Source organism: Schistocerca serialis, chromosome 3 (assembly GCF_023864345.2).
Source record: "Schistocerca serialis cubense isolate TAMUIC-IGC-003099 chromosome 3, iqSchSeri2.2, whole genome shotgun sequence".
In the NCBI taxonomy this organism is placed as follows: Eukaryota; Metazoa; Arthropoda; class Insecta; order Orthoptera; family Acrididae; genus Schistocerca; species Schistocerca serialis.
The window spans coordinates 31,116,926-31,138,571 of NC_064640.1; the positions used below are offsets into that span (position 1 = coordinate 31,116,926).

The 21,646-nt window shown below is 39.8% G+C and overlaps 1 protein-coding gene across 2 annotated transcripts in view; it reads right to left on the reverse strand.

Moving 5' to 3' along the window:
- Positions 1-20,748, reverse strand: part of LOC126469688 (peroxisomal targeting signal 1 receptor) — a 242,384-nt gene extending 221,636 nt beyond the window's left edge. Inside the window, exon 1 of one of the 2 annotated variants that reach the window (XM_050096845.1) lies at positions 20,586-20,748. The gene's annotated coding sequence lies outside the window, so the exon portion shown is untranslated. The remainder of the gene's footprint in view (positions 1-20,585) is intronic. The other variant, XM_050096846.1, reaches the window with a different exon arrangement.
- Positions 20,749-21,646: the final 898 nt, after the last annotated feature.

The window sequence follows — 21,646 nt, forward strand, 5'->3', positions numbered from 1 at the left end:
GCCTGCAGATGGGACTCAAACCCACGTCAGAGTCCAGCAACAGGGTTGACCGAATGGTGGGCCCAACATAACAAGAGCAAATCAACAGCAATCAATGCAACAACAAAGTGCAATGAACTTTTGGCTCAACACTGTCAACATGCCAAGTACGAGCCACAATCCAAATCAAGACCAAAGAGAAAAACCAACACTAAAGTGAAGTCATAGACAGGTATTCAGTAGCATGGTGGAGATAGTAATGAACACTATCAGACAAAGTACATGACTGACTGAGCAGTCAAGTTACAGCGGTGTTTATGCCAGCCACGAGGCACACTATTGGTTGGTGACGGGGAGATGATGGTACATTCAATAGATGAGTGCAGTGCTGTGGTGACACTGCCCTCTATCACCCACTGAGGTCCATTTGGCCCTACTCGAATCCAACTTCCATGCAGCCCGATACCAGAGTAAGACTCAGTTTTTACAGTTTCTAACATGTAACTCAACTAAACCTGACATTTTGATTACACAGAATTGGTGTATGTTTAGCGAACCTGAACAATATAAATTTCTAGGTGTTCCAATATATAATGAACTGTCATGGAAAGGTAATGTTCAGAATCTTGTTCAAAAACTGAATGCTGCTATATTTACCATTACAGAAGTAGCTGCAATAAGTGAGGGTGAAACATGAAAATTAGTCTACTTCACTTCTTTTCATTTGATTATGACATACAGCATTCTATTCTGCAGTAACTCTTCCCATTAACAAAGGATACTTCTGGCTCAAACAGGCAGTTCCACCAACATGTCATGTAAGTTCATGAACCTCTTATTGACCCCTGTTCAGGAATCTGGGAATTCTGACACTGGCCTCTCACTATATGCATTCTGTAATCCTTTAAATACCATCAGGCCTCCAAGGCCTATCAGCATTTTTTTATTATCTTCTCTGTTAGTAACAAGACATTTCATTTTAATGAAATTTTTATACATTTCCTAATTTGTCTTGTTAGCTATAATTTTGGAAAATAATTATAAAAATTTACCTATGGCTTCGTGTTAAAGTGTTGGATTTACGTTTCCTCCCTTATCAGTCTCACAAGCCTGTGAGGTTAAAAGCAATTTTTAAACAAGCAGATGCCTGTATGCAAAACACCTGTTACGTCATTTGCTGTTGCTGACTCGCATTATTATTCTTTCAGTGTTCGGAAATCCTCCGTGTAATAAGAACATGTTAATTTTGGTCTATATGTCATAACAGTTGTCTGTCTTACAAACTGAAAATGTTATGTGGAAGAGGACAATCACATGAGGAGATATGGGAATTGTTGGAACAGCGTTCTGATTCTGTGAATTTGAATTTTCCTGTGAAGATGATAATGAGGCAGACATCACTGAAATCTCAGAACACCATGAAGATGATGGTGGTGGTGGTGATCATCACGAAGAACCCCTTTGCGAAGGAGGAGAACACTTTAGCGCACATTCTGGTTTTGTGGTTTTCTCATAACAGAAATCAAATATGGACTATAGCTGCTCAGGCTGGAATTACTGGTTTTTGGAGCAGAAAGACATCTACAAGGTATTCAATTAGGAATTGTGATAACCGAAGAGTCTCATTTTATGTTGCTCTTTCGTGTACCCCTCATTGAGAGAGAATGCATGTGAACCAACAAGAAAGGCCGAATCATTTACAAGGACTGGGTGGATAAAGATTTACATTAAGTGAAAAAAAATTCCTTGATGTTCTGATCCTGACTGGTGTTTACAAGTCAAAATATGAATATATCAATCAGCTTTGGAGTGCTGAGAATGGCCAAACACTGTTCAATGACATTATGTCCTGTAACTGCTTCCGCGCTACTCTGATGGTGATGCGTTTTAACAATGTAGCAGCCCGAGTTTAGTAGCACCAGATCCATGAAGGGCAGCAAAACCTTCAGCTTAGAAAAGGAGAAGATGTATAGAGTAGAAAGGCAGAAAAAGTCAAATTACACGTTATAAGTGCACCAAACCTGTATGCTCAGAACATCCTCTAATTATAAGTGGATCCTGTGCAAATTTGCAACAAGACCGTCAGTATAAGAATTTAAAAAATTTTAAATATACTCTTTAAATAAATGAAATTGTTTTAAAAGTATTTACACCTCTAACGTGGTTCATGACAGTAGTAGTAGTAGTAGTAATGGTGTCAATTTAAACAATATGGGCCTGAGACTGGTAGGTAATGTTCTACTGATTTTCTGGTAAGCAGTGGGTTAATATTACTTGTTGTTAACAATATGGGATTATTCCCAAGAATTAGCAGTCTTCAGTTATCATAGGCAAAAATCCAACCTGCATTTGGATCACATCTTCCTGACTCATTCAGAAAGGCATGCAGTTTTCAATAAGCTGCCACAAGAATTAAAAAATCTTAGCAATAATCCTTGCTCATTCAATTCTAAACTGAAAAATTTCCTTATGGACCACTCCTCCCATTCTGTTGGGGAGCTCCTGGAAAAAAAAAATTAAGCTAACTTGTGTGTTATATTTTCACCTGCATAGGATTCATCTACATTTTATTTTATCGAAGTTAATTTCATGTGCTGACTAGTTCCATGATCAATGATAATTTAAAATGAGAAAACTATGTGGAACTTTTGAACAAAAAGTTTATAATGTGCTGTTATATTTTAAGGATTCTTGAACTATGTTGAAACAGTATTATGTACTTGCTATTGTAGTGCAGCACAAGTTTTTCAATACTGCTTGTGTAGAAATCCGCCGCCTGCAATTCCAACTGCTGGTTTTTACAGGCATGCAGTTTGGCATCAGTATCAAAGCGTTGTGTCATGACCCCCGTCTTCATTGCTGGAAAGATGCAGCAGTCGCTTGGTGCCAAATCCAGATTGTCCGGTGGATGATCAAATACATCCTGTCCAAACCACAACGGAGCTCTCCAATACAATTAGCTGTGTGTGGACGTGTGTTGTCATGAAAAACAAAACTTTTGTGCTAAGATTTCCCCAACACTTGTTTCGTATTGCCTGCCTTAACTTCGTCAGTGTTTGACATTACCTCTCTGAGTTAACTGTTGTGCCAAGTTCCAGGAAATCAATGAGAATCACTCCCTTAGATTCCCACAATACATTAGCCATGATCTTCCTTGTTGGCAGCATTTGCAAACACTTCCTTGGCTTCTTGGCAGGATTTCTGTTCCCATTCCATCAACTGCCTTTTTGTTTCACAGTTGACATGCTTCACCAAAATCACATCCCCAGGTATGATATGATCAATAACTCTGCTATCATTTTCCTCATAATCTTCACGGAAGGTCAATGCTGCAGCCAGTCTCTGCTTTTTGTGGTTTTCATTAGGATTTTGGGAACCTACCTAGCACAAAATTTGTGGTAACAAAGCTTCTCCACCACAATTTCATGCACCAAACTCCATGAATTTGGGGAAATTCATTGCAAAAGTTCCATTATCATGAATAAACATTTTTTTCACTAATTTTGTCATTGATTTTCATCACCAGTTCATCAGTCACAATGTTAGGTCTAACACTGTGATCCTCATCGTGAACGTTGGTATGGCTATTTTTAAAATCAATGCACTATTGCCTCATTCTACTTTCACCCTATCCCTTTCCTGTACACATCACATCGGTTATGATAAATTTCAACTAGTTTGCAGTTTTTTGCAAACAAAAACCTAATCACTGAACACCCCTCACAAATGGTGGGATTTTGTATTACAGCACACATTTTAACGTGTCACAGAAAGCAAAGTAGCAGAGAGGCGTACTGAATGTAGGAACATAATGGCACCAAAATGGTGGCCGTACCCCCAACCAACCACCACAATAGACCAAAACATCTTACTTTCTGGATAGCCCTCATACATGGAGTTTCAAAAAGATTCACCTGATTTTACCAGACTGTACCCTCTAAATGAATGAAGATAGAAACTTGTGTTGAATTTTAACTTAGGAATTGAAATTAAAAGTTTACATTTGTGTTGGTTGTAAGTTGTCAGTTCATGTGGTTGCCGTAAGGGTCCCTGTCCCTAGTGCAACACACTCACTTGCTTGTTAATTACAGCTTCCTCCACAATTACAAGAATGCGCCACAAATTTCAATTTTCAACAGGGCAGAGCACCATCACACTGGCACCTGCATGGCAGAGCATTTCTTAACAATGAGCTGCCTCAACAATCAATCAGCTATACAGGACCTAAGGATCTCACATCGCACCTTTGGCCTCTCAAGATATCACCTGATCTCACAGTACGTGATATTTATTTATTTATTTTTTCTTCTGGCGGGGCTTCCGAAAGACTGCACCTGTGTGCCTTCCCATCTAACAATTTGGGCTGAACTGTGGCAACCCATAGCAACAGTAGTGAAATTCAGAAACTCAACACATTCTTGCCTAAGTATGGGATGAGTTTGATTATTGCCTGAATGTTTGTCATGTGTCTGATGCAGGACACACCGAATATCTGTGAAACATCCTAAACGTAACTGTAGACAGTACCCCAATATTGTATATGCATACATGTGGAGGATATAACTGTAAAATCAGATGGTTCTTTTAAAAGTAAAATCTTTAGTCCTTAAGTTTCCATCTTCATTGATGTGGGAGATACAGTTCTGCAAAATTGGATGAATATTTTTGAAACACCCTGTAGTAAATCGTCAGTGTTTACTAACACCTACAAAAATGCTGCCACGTTTTGCTGGATTGTTTTATTCATTAAAACATTACGTTCCATACATCCCATTTTGAAGGAGAGCCTTCAAGAATATGGAACCAGTTAATTTATGTATTAGAATGCAGAAGCAACCACTTCAGTCTACTAATTCAAACTACACTGACAACAAACTGTGACCAGTGACTTATCTGCTCATACTAATAATTATGAGAAATATTTCTAAATGACAAAGGCAGCACTACAAGAGAAGGCCACTTCTTCCTCTCGCACTGTGTGTCTCCAAACAAAGCCCGGAAACATTGCTCCTACTGCCAGTGCCAGCCAGGTTCCGGCATTCTGCCACTACTGTACGACCACAGAGGGGAGGCAGCTGGACTTCAGATCCAACAATTCTGAGACTTACAATTGCTCTTTCTCCATGTGGAAGCCGGATTTGGCACTATCCGTGGCTCGTGATACTGCAGCCAATCACCACCAAATCCAGCACAGCGTGCATCGACTTTTGCAATTGGCATCAAAGGAAATCTTCCCCAAATGTCACATACCCAACTTGTGTAGAGAAGCAATTTTGATACCTCTCCTGAAACCAGGAAAGTACTGACTGTGTCCCAGGAGTTACAGGAGCACTGCCTGACGAGCTATGTAGGAAAGACCCTGGAATGAATGGCTAACTGTCATCATCTCCAGATGTCAGAGACCAGGCAATCCCTTAGCCATTCTCAGTGTGGATTCAGGGGACTTTAATCAATTGTCGACAACCTGACCCTGCTAGAGACAGTCATCCAGCATGCTTTCCTATGTAAACACCACTCTGTCAATATATTCTTTGACATCAGTAAGGCATATAATACTACTTGGAGATGCAATATTCTAGAGCAGCTCCACCAATGGTGCTTTCGTGGCTCCTCCCTATCTTCTTATGGTACTCCTCTCTACGCACATTTTTTTAGGTCCTGAGTTGGTGACATGCTGTCGGGCCATTCTGAACAGGAGAATGGTGCTCTTCAGATCAGTGTATTAAGTGTTGCTCTCTTTGCTGTAGCCATAAACAGTATCATATCTATGGTTAGTTTTCTGCAGATTGTGTGTGTGTGTGTGTGTGTGTGTGTGTGTGTGTGTGTGAACAGTTCTCACTGAATTTTTAATTTACCTGGCTTGGGTATGAGGAAAACCATTCTGCATTTTAAAGACTGTGAGGTTTCTGGGCCTCTTTTTTACTCCAAACTCCCATGTTCACTATAACTGAGGGACCTGAAAACCAGGATCCAGAAGATATTAAACATCTTCAAGTGCCTTAGGCACAGGTCTCAGAGAGGATACGTCTATTCCAATTTTATAGGGCTTTCATCTGGTTACAGCTAGACTGTGGGTGCAAAGCATATGGATCAGTGGGTTGTTCTTATCTGAAGATCACTGATGCTATCCACCATGACGGGATTAGGCTGGCCACAGGTAGTTATAGGACAAGGCCAAAACCCAGTCTCTGTGCTGAGAATGGGGAAATGTCACTCATCATCTGGCAGCAGCTCCACATGGAATGTCAGGCATGCAAGTTTCTCACTGTTCCAAATTCAGCTGCACACCATACTGTTACTAGTCTGTCTCTGGAATGCCTTCTCTCCAATCATCCATGAGCAACAAGGTCATTTGGGGTCTACAAGCAGTGTGTGCTGGAGTCACTTGGTGTAGGCCAACTACAGCCCAAAATCCAAGGTTTCAACAGCCTATCACCCTGTTTACTGCAGAGGCCCAGAGTAATTTTACATTTAATACAGTACAGAAGAAGTTGCACTGCTGCATATTTTAATACATTATTCTATGACATTTTAGCTGAGCACCACACCTCTGTAACTGTGTTTCCAGACAGGTATAAACAAGGAAATCCATTGATTGGTCTGTTGTTTTTCCTGACCATATCCTCAAGATCCGAATGTCTCAAAACTTTACCGTCTTTGACATGGAATTACACACAATCTTGCGAGCCCAGTGGAGCAGATGAGATGTGTTTGGAGTGCCAAATTCCTTTACTGTTCCAATTCTCCGACTGCCTTTCACACTTTATAATGCTTCTACCCATTGGATAAAGTAATCCAGAACAACTGAGATACCCTCTTCCAGCTACAAAGACTGGGGAAGGAGGTGACTTCAGGGGAGTCAAATGGTGGATATAGTAATGAAGGAGAAATGTCAGGATCCTCAATTCGGTGTGCCACCCTCTGGCACACTATCATCTTGCTGCTGAGGTAGAGTGTCAAGTGTTGATGGCAAGAAGAGTGGCTGGATGTGACAGACAAAATAAGCTCCGTCTGGTAAAGTCCACTACATGGCCGTAGCATACCTTCTTCCAGCCATACAGGCAGGATGAGGTCCTCCTTACTCGTCTTCGCATAGGCCACTGCCCTGTGACATATCAGGGTTGTTCAAAAAGTAAGGTGACTTTTCAAATTGCGCGGGCAACATACATTCGATTACTGATCTTTTTTACACATTTGCTGAACATACGTTCACAGTTTGAAGTGTACAGATGTACGAATACTTCGTTCGTTTTTGACAGACAGAAAGGTTAGAAGTGTTTCAGTGTACTCAGCGATTTTCGATTATTATATTATAAAAATGTAGCAAAGAACTGGCATCAAATTTTGTGAGAAAAGTGGAATCAAGTGCTCTAAAACACTTGAAATGTTGACTGTGGCATACAGTGAGTCTGCTCTAAGTAAAGAAAAAGTGTATAAGTGGTGCAAGCACTTCCAAGATGGCTGAGATGATGCCAATGACGAAACTCACTCTGGACACCCCAGCACATCAACAACAGATGGTAATGTCAGAGCTGTGAAGAAAATTGTTTTGAAAAATCGTTGAATTACCATAAGAGAAGTTGCTGAGAATGTTGGCATATCAGTCGGCACATGTCACGCAATTTTTTTGGATGTTTTCGGCAAGAGACGTGTGTCAGTGAAGTTTCCTCCAAAACTTCTCAATTTTGATCAGAAGAACCATTACATGAGCATCACTGAGGAGCTCGTGAATGATGTCAATGATGATCCTGATTTGCTCAAAAGGGTCATAACTGGCAAGAAAACATGGGTTTATGGTTATGACTTCGAAACCAAAGCCCAGTTGTCCCAATGGAAGCATCTCAGAGATCCAAGACCAAAAGAAGCACGCCAAGTTCAAATGTCAAAGTGTCTTTATTCCCCCCCCCCCCCCCCCCAATTACCGAAGGTGTAAAGCATCATGCATTTTTGCCTCAAGGTTGTACAGTCAATAAGGAGTATTACCTTGATGTTAAGCACCATTTGCGAGAAGCAATATGCAACAAATGTCTGCAATTGTGGAAAAACAATTTATGGCTTTTGCATCATGACAATGCACCTGCTCATTCATTGTTGCTTGTGAGAGATTTTTTGGCCAAAAGCAACATGAAAATCATGCCTCAGCCACCATATTCACTGGATTTGGCCCCCTACAACTTTTTCCTTTTCCCAAAACTGAAGAGACCTATGAAGGACAAAGATTTTCAACGATTGATGAAATAAAAACTGCAATGCTGAAACACTCAAGGGTGTACAAAAAAGCACTTATGAGAAGTGCTTCGAGGATTGGAAGAAGCATTGGCACAAGTGTATTGTATGTGAGGGGGATTACTTTGAAGGGGACAACACAAATATCGAAGAGTAAATAAATATTTTTTCATAAAAATATTAAGTCACCTTAGTTTTTGAACACGTGTCTTATGTCTTCTTGCTCCAGTGAGAAGACCCTCCAATGTGTGGCACTTGTGGCATACAGAACACAGTGTGCCACAATTTACTAGACTGAGTTACATTTTTGGACCAAAGGGTGGCAGCTCAATTGCAGACTCATTTGTCCTCTATTCCAATAGACAATCAAACAAATGTGGTAGGACTTTTAAAATTTTGTGAATTGTCCAACTCATTCCCTAAAATTCCACAGTGTAAATGTGTAATCAGTGTACCTGGCTCATCCATGTTTTTGGTAAGTGATGAGCCAGTCACACATTCCTGTGAATCTATTTTAGTTTTCCTCTTGTCTTCCTTCGTTTACTTAGGTTTACTATCTTTGGCCCAAAAAAAGCATGTTCTTTGAGAATTTTTTTCTCGGGATGTGTTATAGATATCAATGTCAAATTTGGTCAAAATGTTTATTGATATTTCCTCTACAAACTGGAATTTTTTCGACCATAAATGTCGAAGAGCAAAGGCGGAAGTACAGACCACCACACGCGGTATGTCACAGGTCAGCCGGCTCGTCTGAAATCAAAATCGAGTTGACGTTAGCGAAGTATATAAGATTCTTTAGGAGTTTTATCTCACTTAAGTTATTTGGACAATAGGAAACAAAATGGCAGCCATTTGAAAAAAAATATTGGGTTTTTTTCATCGATTTTTCGACTTTGTCGGCCAAGTAAAAATATAGTTGATGGATCGGAATAAAAGTGGTACAGCTCCTAGACAATTTAGTTAGCTTCATCGGAAACAAAGAATCATGCCAATTGGTTCAGTAGATTTGAAGTTACCACACCTCGCGAGGGGGGGGGGGGGAATAAAAAAAAAAGTCATTTCGAGGAAAACGCGTTAGAAGTTTTGACTACATATAAATGCAATATTATGCAACATACGTTCAATCTGCTATTCCGGGTCCATAAACTAGTCCTTCCTCTTCCTCATAGAGGGCATTCTGCTCGATCTGGACCATCCTGCGCTGCTCCAAAGCCACTTGAACGGCCGGTAACAAGCAGTTTTCGGCCAATTGAATGCTTGGCAAACTGCATCGAATAGAGTCCCAGGGTGACGTCTATCATTGTCATGGTCTTCAGAATTGCTGAATAGCCTTCGCTGAAGCTGCTCACTGCCAGGAAAGTCGCAACCTCTACAGTCTTCGCACCAGAATGCAAATGCTTGGGGGGCTAGCTTCCAAACACACGCATTCAAACTTTCATTTGAATTTTGTGTGTTTCCTCCCAAGCACCGGTGCAATAACTTGTCCTCCGAAAGAAAAAAAACCGGTGCGTGAAAAAGGCCAATTTCAGGCAAGTGCATTTTTTTGTTCAATTGCGAATAACAAACATTTCTGTTCCGTATTCGGAAAAACCATTTCAGGGGTGGATTCTAAACACTTTTATGGATCAAAAAATGCAATTTTTTAAAAAATCGATTTTTTGGCCCAAAAGATAGTAAACTTCCCATTAATAGTTTTAGAACATCTGAAGACTTTTAATGCTATCTTGCCTAGTGTGATTGTGCAGGTGATCATGGGTGAGAGTGAGTGTGATTCTATCTCAGATTGTTTATTGCTTTTCTCGCATTTCAACCACATTCATTTCTACTAATTAGCAAGGGTGCTGATAACCTCATCTCACTCACATGTACTAACTCACTCTCACTTCAATTCAATTCACTTCACTTCACAGAATCCCAACCATTTATGTACTGGGAAAGTTATAACAATGAACAATAGTCTTACGTTTATTTCAATTGGGAATACACCAACTGCTGAAATGAACTTAATAAGGCAAAAATTAATTAAATTATGTAAGTGCTAGTAATTTATCTACAGTGTAATTACATTGGTAAAATGTTTGTTTATACTTCTGTAAATCTTGAGACCTTGTATCATTTTCCAAAATGAGAGCAACTGAATTACAGGCAGTTGATGTGTTGCAGAAAGAGTGTTCTTATAATATGTAATAGTTCAGCGAGTCATGTTGGTTTGTTGGTTTGTTTGTTTGTTTAAAAGAGGGGGGAAGGGACCAAATTATGAGGTCATTGGTCCCTTGTTCCAAAGGAAACAGTGCCACAATGGTGAAACTAATACAATGAGACAACACAAAACAGAAGGAAAGGAAAAACCACAGCAATGACTGAAGGGCAACACACACTTAAACGGACAAAAGGGGACAAAAAAACCACAAAGACGCAAGAAACAGGTAGAAGAGGTTAAAACAAGAAAGCAGGTTACCATGGCCGGCTGACGATGAGGATGAAATGGAAAAGCCAGCCACTCTGCAACACATTAAAACCCCCACCATGAAAGCATTAGGGCGGAGGACACAAAGGACATGTGCTAAAACTTAGAGCAAATGATAACACCCACCCTCACAAATAAAACGTAAAACTAAAGCTCCTGTTGAGGCATTGTCGCCCAGCACCGAAGGTAGGGTGCTAGGAAAGTTCAAAGTCTGCCACAGAGTGGCTAAAAGTGGGCAGTCCAGCAAGAGATGGACGACCGTCATTCACGAGCTACAGCAACACCGAGGTGGGTCCTCGCAATGGAGGAGGTAACCATGCATCAGCCATGAATAGCCAATGCGCAACTGACAAAGAACCACAGAGTCCCTGCCAGAGGCACACACGGAAGTCTTCCACACATTTGTATTTTCCTTAATGGCACACAGCTTGTTGTGCGTACTGAGGTAATGCTATTCCATCTCCCAAAGCCGCAAAACCTTGCGGCATAATACTAGACACAGGTCAGTTTCAGAGCAGCCGATCTCCATAAATGGTTTCTGCGTAGCCTGTTCGGCCAGCCTGTCAGCAAGTTCATTGCCTGGGATTCCGATGTGAACTGGGGTCCAGACAAACACCGCTGAACGACTGGACCGTTCCAGGGCATAGATGGACTCCTGGATAGCCACTACCAAAGAATGACGAGGGTAGCACTGGCAATGGCTTGCAGGTTGCTCAAGGAGTCAATACACAGGAGAAATGACTCACCTGTGCATGAGCGGATGTGCTCAAGAGCACGAGCTGATTATCCTTCGGACCCCAGTGGCCACGCAGGACGAAATTTACACCTCGCCACTCTAAATAGGCGCGCAGCTCATCGTCTGACTGCAAAAGAAAGTATCTCTGAAATATGATACCCTAGACCACATTTAAGCTCTTATGGGGTGTGATGGTTACAGAAACGTTCCCCAGCTTGTTACAAGTGAGTAACTCCCATGACTGGGCAGAGGATGCTGTTTTGATCAAGAGTGGCCCAGAGAGCATTTTGGACAAGCCCTCCACACCCCCATCTTGTCCTCTAAATGCTATACAAAAAACTGTGGCTTCATCGAAACAAAGGCGTCCCCATCAATTCTCGTACATAAGAGGTACCGGGGCGAATAAGATTCGCTGCCATCCTTAACCTGGCGTTCCTCCCATGGTGTGGCCAGGGAGGGGGATGATTTATGGTCATACTTTCTTGCATTGTAGAGAGACTGGAAATGCTTAGAGGCTGCTGGTGTCTGATCACCATCAACTGATGACGTGGTACACTTCAGCACACGTCATCCATCCTGATGCCACCCACTCCGACCAGGGGCCCTCCCCACAGGCGCCACCCAGCTGCAGCAAAAGCCACCTGGCAGGATGGCCTTTGCCTACTCATAGGGCACTCCAAGTACGTACAGGCACTGAGCTTTTCACATGTCACCATATGAAGTAATCCTTACCACTGGATGACAGGACAGACAACATTCAAGAAGATAGAGAATGTTTACTTGTGACAAAATAGTGCCCCTGAGATCTCACTTTATCTGTGACTCGCCAACACAACCATATTAGTTCTTCATGTCCAATTTCGTGCATGGTTTTTTTTCACATACAGCATCCCACATGTGACCTATGCCTTCAGTAAGAAAATGTAGCGTTTATCACTACCAAACTGTGTAAGAATCATTTGAGAAGTATTCCATGAAGATAAGGTTGCTTGTGTGGTCCCAAAATTACATCTCAGTCCTATTTAGCTGACCAAGGACACCATTTAGGAGCATACCCTAGACTAATCTTAATCTATCTTCATGATAAATTGGCAGCAACTGAGTTATCATGGATTAGGCTGGCTCCCAAATGCTTTTGGTGTCTTGGGAATTCCATACCATGATGCAACACCACTGTAGTGATAAGAAAGGAAAGTCCTAGCTCCTGTTACTAGGTAAATGTGTAATTTAATTGTTCATGAGCATAAAATGCTAAACACCACTAACATTTTGCCTTCAAATATGTCCCCTTAAAACATTTGTGTAAACAGGTACGTGCGCATGCATGCCTGCGGAGTTGGGGGGGGGGGGGGGGGGCAGAGGTGAGGGCAGTGTTTGCGGCATGCAGGGAGCCTCATTCACATTTCACATGGGTTTACATCTATCTGCAAAACAGGCAACACAGGGTGAACATGGCACTAAAGAGAGAACTGTGGCACACTCAATGCACAAAAAGGTCAATTAAAAAGTTATTTTGAAGTACAGCAGGCAAATTCTGATCTACTTTCCATCTCTAGGACATCAGTGATTTGTTGCAGTGCATGTTGACATGGGAAAGGAAACAGCTGTATAGATCTTTTCTGAACAGCAGAGGCACATGTAGCAAGGGCTTAAAAGTTCAAATGCTATGCTGTCCAACTATCTGAATGATGATTCTGCCAGCTTCATCATTTGGGGATACTGTCTTGTAATCAATGTATTAGTAGGATAAACTCCCACCATGTGCAGTTTAATTAACCCATTCTATCTCCTTAGTTGTTCTTTTTTTCTATCTGTCAGACTAATTACGAGAAATGCTAATTTTAGAATTCATGACGTCTTTTTAAGAAGTTTCAAAATAGTCCATATACAACATATCACTGGGTAAATGAGCCTCCAAATCATGACATGGTAACAAACAGGACATTTCAAAGGAACAGCGGAACAAGGCATGCAAACAGTGAAATTAAGAGACCATGTAAATAACCACTGCAACCTGCAATAGAAAGTGGCCAAACTGGAGAACAGAGTAAAAAAAAAAGAGTGGAAAAAAAACTGGAAGTGAAGCAAGCTGTATGAGCAGTTGAACTGAACCACATCAAGTTACGAATTACTATACATGCAACCTAAGTTGACCCTCAGTGTGGTGGCTGGTCGGAGCAACCGAAAATGCATTTCCATTTACAGTCACTACAATCAGTTGCTGCACCGAGTATCAACTAAGATTGTACATCTAGTACATAGTGTCATTACTTCCTTAAAACAGAATGTGTTTTTTCACTGGTGAGGCACAAATTGACAGTTCAGAGCAATACTATCCTACATACACTTAGGAAGAAAATGAAGTTACAATGCCACTGTGTGGTCCAATCTAATGTTTTGCCTCTGAAATAAAATCTTAACTGATCCACTTGCTGATCTGTCATACAAACATGATCTTCAAACATAATAACTACAAACACCTTGTATTTTCAGTGTAACACTATTGCAATTGGCATTACTATCCTTTTGCATTCACATCTTCAGCAGCTTACATGGCCTTTTATTAAAACTGCTTTTACGATTTTGTTTCATCAAACAGAAAAAAAAGACGTGTTTGAATATCACAGCACAGTTACATTAATCTCACTGAACCTTCTTGTCATTGTAATACACAGGAAAAGATGTTGATTGAAGCAGTAGGCCATGTTTCAACCTATTTATCGATTTGATGTTGTAGTTACTGTCTAATGTCAAACAGTCAGTCATTACTGTCATAAGTATGATTAATGTATTTGAATGATCATATTAAAGGTATTGTAGTGATCATCATTTGCATGTCAGGCACATGCACTACATTTATAATATGTAATCAATGTCATTGTATAAAACAAAAATAAAACAACTAATTATTAATATCTATGTTTCTAATCCATTCTACTGCTGTGACATGGACATTCATAAAATCATTGCAGGTACCCTTATAGCACTGCTGGACGCACTCCTCTCTCATATGTCAGATAGATTGTTTCAGTGCATCAAAGCTAGAACTCCGAGAACCGGAATATCCCATTTATAGCACAAGTCAGAGTACCGAACACATCCAGTGTGGATTATATTTAAGTTGACTTGCACTTTCCTGTCAAGTTCGACATGCACAGTATCACGGTTATATTTCTCGAACCACTCCCATTCTTGGTAATTTCCAATGTGTTGAAAGTTCTGCTTAATCTCGGGTCATTTCATGTCAAGTGGCCTAATGGTCACCACTCAACCACGTCCAATTTCGAAGAAGTTTTTACAGGATGTACATATAGACCTTACATGAAGCAATGCCAAATTACAGCTTCATAAGTAGTACAGTGGGGCCCACTAGCCACCTTTTCGTAAAGGCTCTTTTTTTGACATTGCGAATGAAATGACTAAATGATCAACTTTGTTTTACCATTGTTCAGGATCTGAGAGACTTGTTGTGCTGAAACTTTGTGATCCTGTTCAACTTTTGGGGTACAATATCTTAGTTGTAGTACAAAAGGTCAAACTATGGTAAATTCATCATAGTGTTCTATCAAAGTGGCTCATAAATCTTGTCGTACCAAATTTTGGCTATACAGTAGAGCATCGATTATCCGAACGTCGGTCAACCGAATGACCGCTTAACAGAACTGTGTACTCGCTCGCACCTGTTGCTCTCCCACCCTACCGTCCATCATCCCCCTCACTTCCAAACCAAGTTTCCCACAGTAGTCGCCGCACTGGGCCACCGCTGGCGGAAAATTGCTTCTAATGGGGCCTTCACAAGGCGCTGCTGACCGGCCAAGCTGCCAGTCACCGTGTTTCAACAATCAGCACACTTCTGTCGGCTTCGTGCTGGCAGTAGAAGTAGCGGCAGTATCAAAGCTGTTCACAGCAACAGCTGCGCCAGCTTAGAGTTGAGGTGTGCCGCTCCGGGCAGTTTGAAGGATCGCGGCCCCCCAAGAAGAGCTTCTCACGGTGCAAACAGTCACCTTCTGTTCTCTGTTATGACCACTTGTGTGCTGCTGCGTGAAGAAATGAACTTAACGATACAAAATGCTTAAACGTAAACGTGTTGTCCTTTCTATGAGGGACAAGTACGAATTATTACTATATGTCCCTCCTGAAGTTGCCTTTGTATGTTATTTTGTAATACTAAAAGACATGCCTGTTTTTATGAATAAATTTACTGTACAGTACTTCTTTTTGGCAAATAAACATGTACAGTTCGATTATCTGAACAAACCAGTTTTCTGAACACCCATGTCCCCCAATTACTTCGGATAATCGACGCTCTACTGTACTTTACTGCCTTGTATCTACTGAAAGAGTAACTTTCTGAAGCTAATACTTTATTTACCTGCAACCTGCCAGTATGTCAAAGCTCTGCAAGTGGCACCCAGATTGCTCAAATAATCAAAGTTCAAAATGTGCTAAAAATTTAATCAGTAAATTTTGGCTCAGTTTCAAAAGGTCACATCTCAAAAGGGATCACTCAAATTTGATTTTTCTTGGCACCATTGAAAAGAGTTCACCTTGTTTCATCAGAATAAGTTGTTTTTATTTTGGAGACAGACCAGTTTAATGTCAACAATGGAGTTTGGTAACATGCTTCAACAATCAGTCTGAAGCACACTGTTGTGTAGTGAAGAGTGTTCAGATGTTGTGTGTGTCTTTTTAAATGGTGTAAAGTGTGTTCTCATACCTGGATATACATCTTTTTTCAGTAAGTAAAAATTATTTAAAGGTACAGGGTGACTCTCTAGAAACGTTTATCAGGTTATTTAATTTTTTTTTTCTGTTGTTTTCTGAAGGAAGTTCCCATTATCTATCATTGTTTAATATGTTTCAGTTGGAAATATACACCATTTCTACTTTATCTAATTTTGAAACAAATGGCAACTGGAAGCATAAATTTAATTGTACTGTAATGGATATCAATTCAGTACCATGTGTCATTGGCCTTGCAGATAATTCTGCATGTTATCTGAAAACATACACACATCAAGAAGTCTTCATTCCAATCAAAGAATTTCCAGTAGAGCAACAGGAATTAATAAACCAAAGAAGTGAGATATGTCTTACTGAAAATGCACAAATATGCTTTCATCACAAAGCAAAACTTGGAGAAATATGACTTTATACAGAGTTCTTGTTGTAATCGTTTTGGTGCAAAGAACCCTTCTGTTAAAAAGGATTTACGGATTGTCAATGTGGAAACAGCAAAACAATTGCAAGCTATGACTAAGAGCAATGTGAAACCTGGTCAGAAGATCTGTCCAACTTGCGGAAAAATCACAGTTAACTTCAAACCAGCAAGAAGATGAAGCACATCCAGAAGTATCAATCGATTCAAGTATAACTGCTTTTGGGGTCTCCCCTCTAAAATTTCAGATAGTATCAAAAAGGGATGTGAAAGGTTACACAAAACGAAAAATAAGCGGAGCTCAAGACGCAATTGCGAATAACATTGCTGTTGCTGGAGGATTCGCCCCAAAAGATCTTCAAACACCTAGTACAAGGAAGACATGTCCTGATTGTGAAGATTATAAGCAGCTGAGTAAAGAACTGAAAGAAGTTGCAATTGTCAAGGCAGCCTGAAAAATTGCAAATACTGACATTAGTACCACAAAGCTGGACTATAAAAGAGACAATGCAAGAATTCGGTGTTTCAGAGAGGATGGTAAAAGTAGCTAGGAAGTTACAGGCAGAAAATGGTGTATTAGCTCTGCCAAAGAACAAGTGTAGCAAGAAGATTCCAGACGCCATAAAACAAAGAGTGGTATCATTTTTTCAGAATGAAGAATTTAGCCAAATTTGTCCAGGTAAAAAAAACTGTATCAATTAGAATAGAAGGCAAGGAAGTTTTGATGCAAAAATACCTTCTTCTGAATAATTTGAAAGAAATGTTTGCTGCATATCGACTTCAGCATGGGCCTGAAACTGGGTTTTCCAAATATTGCGAATTGAGGCCAAAATGGTGCATCACTGTGGATGCTGCAGGAACCCATTCAGTCTGTGTTTGCACTTTACACCAAAATGTGAAACTGATGCTTGCAAGCAATCCAATTAAACAACATAATAAGAGTCTGATTGCTAAAACAGTGTGTGATTTGGAATCACAAGACTGCATGCTTCATCGCTGTGAAATCTGTCTGGTAAAGGAACTACTGGAACAGTTTTTAAAAAGTAGTTTTGAAGACAGTGATCCAGATGATACAATTGAGTTCAAACAGTGGTTGCACACTGATAGAGATACATTAGAAACCAAACAGATGCCGGAGGATTTTATTGAAGATCTGATTTCAAAAATTGACAAACTTTCCACTGATCATTACGTTGCAAAGCACCAGGGCAAGCACCTAAAACGCATAAAAGAAAGCTGTAAGCCAACTGAACTGATCATATTAATGGACTTTGCTGAAAATTATACCTTCATTGTCCAGGACGCAGCTCAAGGTTTTCACTGGAATAGCCTAACAGCCAAGCAACTTTACACCCATTTGTTGCGTACTTCAGAAATAACTTGGACTTCAGTGACATCAGCTACTGTATAATAAGCAACAGCTTGAAACATGATGCAATTGCTGTACATGCTTTTACAATGAAATTAATAGAAGATCTAAAGTGTCTCCTTGGAAAAATGATGCACATTTACTACTTCAGTGATGGGTCAGCAGCACAGTACAAAAACATCAAAAATTTTCTGAATCTCTGCCATCATCAAAATGACTTTGGAATCTCAGCTGAATGGAACTTTTTTGCTGGAAAATCTCCATGTGATGGAATTTGATGAACTGTAAAGCGCCTGGCAGCAAGAGCAAGCCTTCAAACACCAACTGAGGACCAGATTTTGACATCAACTGATTTGTTTAAACACTGTACAAAGAATATCCGAGGAATCCAACTCATTTTTGTTTTAAAAGAAGAAATTGAAACATTAAAAACTGAGAAGAAAGCAAGGTTCAAAAATGGCTGCACACTATCAGGAACAACAGAGAATCATCATTTTGTGCCATTAAATGAAAAGCAAGTTTGTATTAGAAGAGTATCCAATGATACAAATTTTTTGTGGCAAATGTTGACCAAAGTCAAGCAACAGTTTCATTCAGAAATATTACAACCTTACAACTGGGCCAATACATTGCCTGTATATATGACGGAAAATGTAATGTGTCTGAAGTTTCAGAAGAAGAAAATGATGGTTTAGTCAGTTTCATGTGCCCCAATGGACCTGCACATTCACTCTATTGGCCAGCTAGGCAGGATGCTTGTTGGATTCCAAACCAACACATTATTTCTGTCATACCAGCTCCATCAACAACAAGAATGGGCTGACATTATAGCTTGTTAGTATCAACTGTAATTGCTATTAGTAACAAATTTCAGCAAATGAATTAATAAGAAATGAAATATTTGGCTTGGGAATCAAAGAGTATGACTGGTACATGTATTTTTTTAATTTAATACAAATTTAAGTTCATTTGGTACAACAAGATTTATGGGCCACTTTGATAGTACACTATGATGAATTTACCATAGTTTGACCTTTTGTTTTACAGCTAAGATATTGTACCCAAAAAGTTGAACAGGATCACAAAGTTTCAGCATGACAGGTCGCTTAGATCCTGAGCAATGGTAAATCAAGGTTTATCATTTATTCATTTAAGTCACAATGTCAAGAAATGTAATGTAATGAAAATATAAGTTTATTTGTTCTTAAAGGCAAAGTCTCCAAAATAAAGTGTCAACAACTTTCTTTCCCTTTCCATAACGTTCTGCAGTTCACAATGACAAGGTTGCAGTTAAAGGTCCCACAGACATCATGGGCACCCATACAATAGTTTATAAGGGTGGGGGGTGTGGGGAAGGGGGAGACCTAGGTGGAATGGAGTATTTTTAATATTTTGGAAGACGAATGCTGACTTTCAAGTAGCCATAAAAAAAGTTCCAGTTCCAACCCTGTTAACAATGTGTGTGACACTAACTTTTAAAAACATTTTCTTGAAAGAAAAACATCTGACTACACCATATTTTTTCCTTTTCCTGACAGCTGCGTGGGTGGCATGGGACACTCCACCTTTACCCCTAGGTATAGGCGCCCTTGATATACATTAACACCAATGTCCTGTTGAAGAAATAAAAGGTATGACGTAGTTTACAGAAGTCATGGACGGCATCTATCAGAATTGCCACATGGCAATTTTAACATCAGTACTGTCAAATATGAAACGAATCAGTTTCAGCTACATCAGTATCGCAAAATGTATTTTAACCATTTACAAGATATTTTATGAGTGCCTTGTGGTCATTCTTCTTTGCAGTTAAGTATTCTGCAGTATCCTAATTTGTTTCCAACTGGTATTTGGCCTACCCGGAAACTAGGAAAATGCAAGATCAATGCACTTCTATAATAAAATTGGTTTTCCTTTGTGTTCTTCCACATTTTTAGAATGTAGCAAGTAAACTAATTTTAAATTTAAATTACTAAAAGTACGTGCACTATAGCTACTAGTCAAATACATCAATTTTCCAAATTTCAATACGGGAATGATACCTAACTCCTGTCATACTAAACTGCATGTTACTGTGGTATATTCCAAATTACTAGATTACAATCTGCTGCAAAGCACTACCGGATGGAACCACTTAGATGCGAAACAAGTACTTAAGTGTACAGAATAAAATATATACACGAATCACTACTTCAAAAGACACGAGCAAGACACTGGGTGAGCCTGCAAAATCAGTAAAAGGATCCGAAAAAGAATAGTGTTCAGTGTGTTTGCTCTAACACTGGGGATGTAACATATTTTGATTCTTTTTTCTAGTTTGTGTCGGAGATCTGCATCTACATAATAATATAGAAAAACAAATTGCTGGGCAGTCGTGTAGAAGGATGTGAGCAACGACGGACGAGAAACCGAGTTATGAATTGGTGAACTGCGTAATTTCAGGGACAGAACGCTAGAAGCGAGGAACGACAATGCTCGTGTACTGAAGTGACCTAGAATGAAGTAGTTGAACGACTTGCCTCCTAATGTTATTCGTTCCCCTAAAAAAATTTCAAAACCGTGGATTATACTGATACGCGGTTCATTTCTTTATACCTTTCTCTTCGAAGTAAATACTTGTCTTCGCATAAAATCTTAACCACTGTCCTACCTGGCAAGTTAACGTGATGACGACGTCCAATAAAAAGTAGTTTTTCCCTCTACACGATAATATCCACTTTAACAACGGGGTTATGTATCGTCAACATTGCTAACAGTGTCTGCTCACCATGAAACCATGACAGATCAATGTTTATCAGAGACCAAACTGTGGAACGTGTTCAGCAAGGGGTCATAGGTCGAACAGTCCTAAAACGATAAGACAAGCGATATTAATTCTTCTTTATTTTCAGCCACTGACAAGTGATTTAAAATTAACAGCCATATTTCAATTCAGAGAGCTTTTCCGCCATACAGGTTTTAATTAATTTGCAGAGTAAACGTGATATGACGTACGTAAGCGCAGCTCATTCCCTCAACTATCTCTCTGAAATAATGTCCACTGATGACAATGAACAAGAATGCGACATAAATCGATTAGCGTAATTTTACTATGGTTCCAAAGTAACCGGCGATGGATGGAATTAATGCACATTTCATTTCTTTGAAATATCTAGCTGTGTTGTGACACCATGTGACTGAGTGCAAAATATATTGTTATGACAAAACATGACTGCCTAGTGGGATTAGGGCGTTCAGTAATTTAGAAAATGGAAGTATAGAAGCAGAAATGCTTCACAGCTTTCACACGTTAATTTTTAAAATATTCTATTCGAGCAAATTTTTTACTCGGCAAACGATTCTTTAAAAAGTGATATTAACATTCAACGTGACAAGACGTTTCAAACAACACAGGAAATGCTACGCAACAGGTATTAATCCAGGAGCAACAACTTCAATGATCTCAGTATACATGACTTCGTGTTAACAAAAAATGGTATGTGATGTGCGTAACAAGTGCAAACGATGTTGCAGAAAACGAAGCAAATAACTACCTAGCAGTACTAAGGAAATTCGTACAAAGTCATAGGCACAGAAAAGGTACTGTTATTTCCTAACGATGACTCGTTCCTCGTGCGCAATCGCAGACCCTGAAAATAAACGGGTATAGCACAAAAATTTGTCGAAAGAACGCATGTACTCATGGGCGTCTCCATGTCCATACGTTGCTTC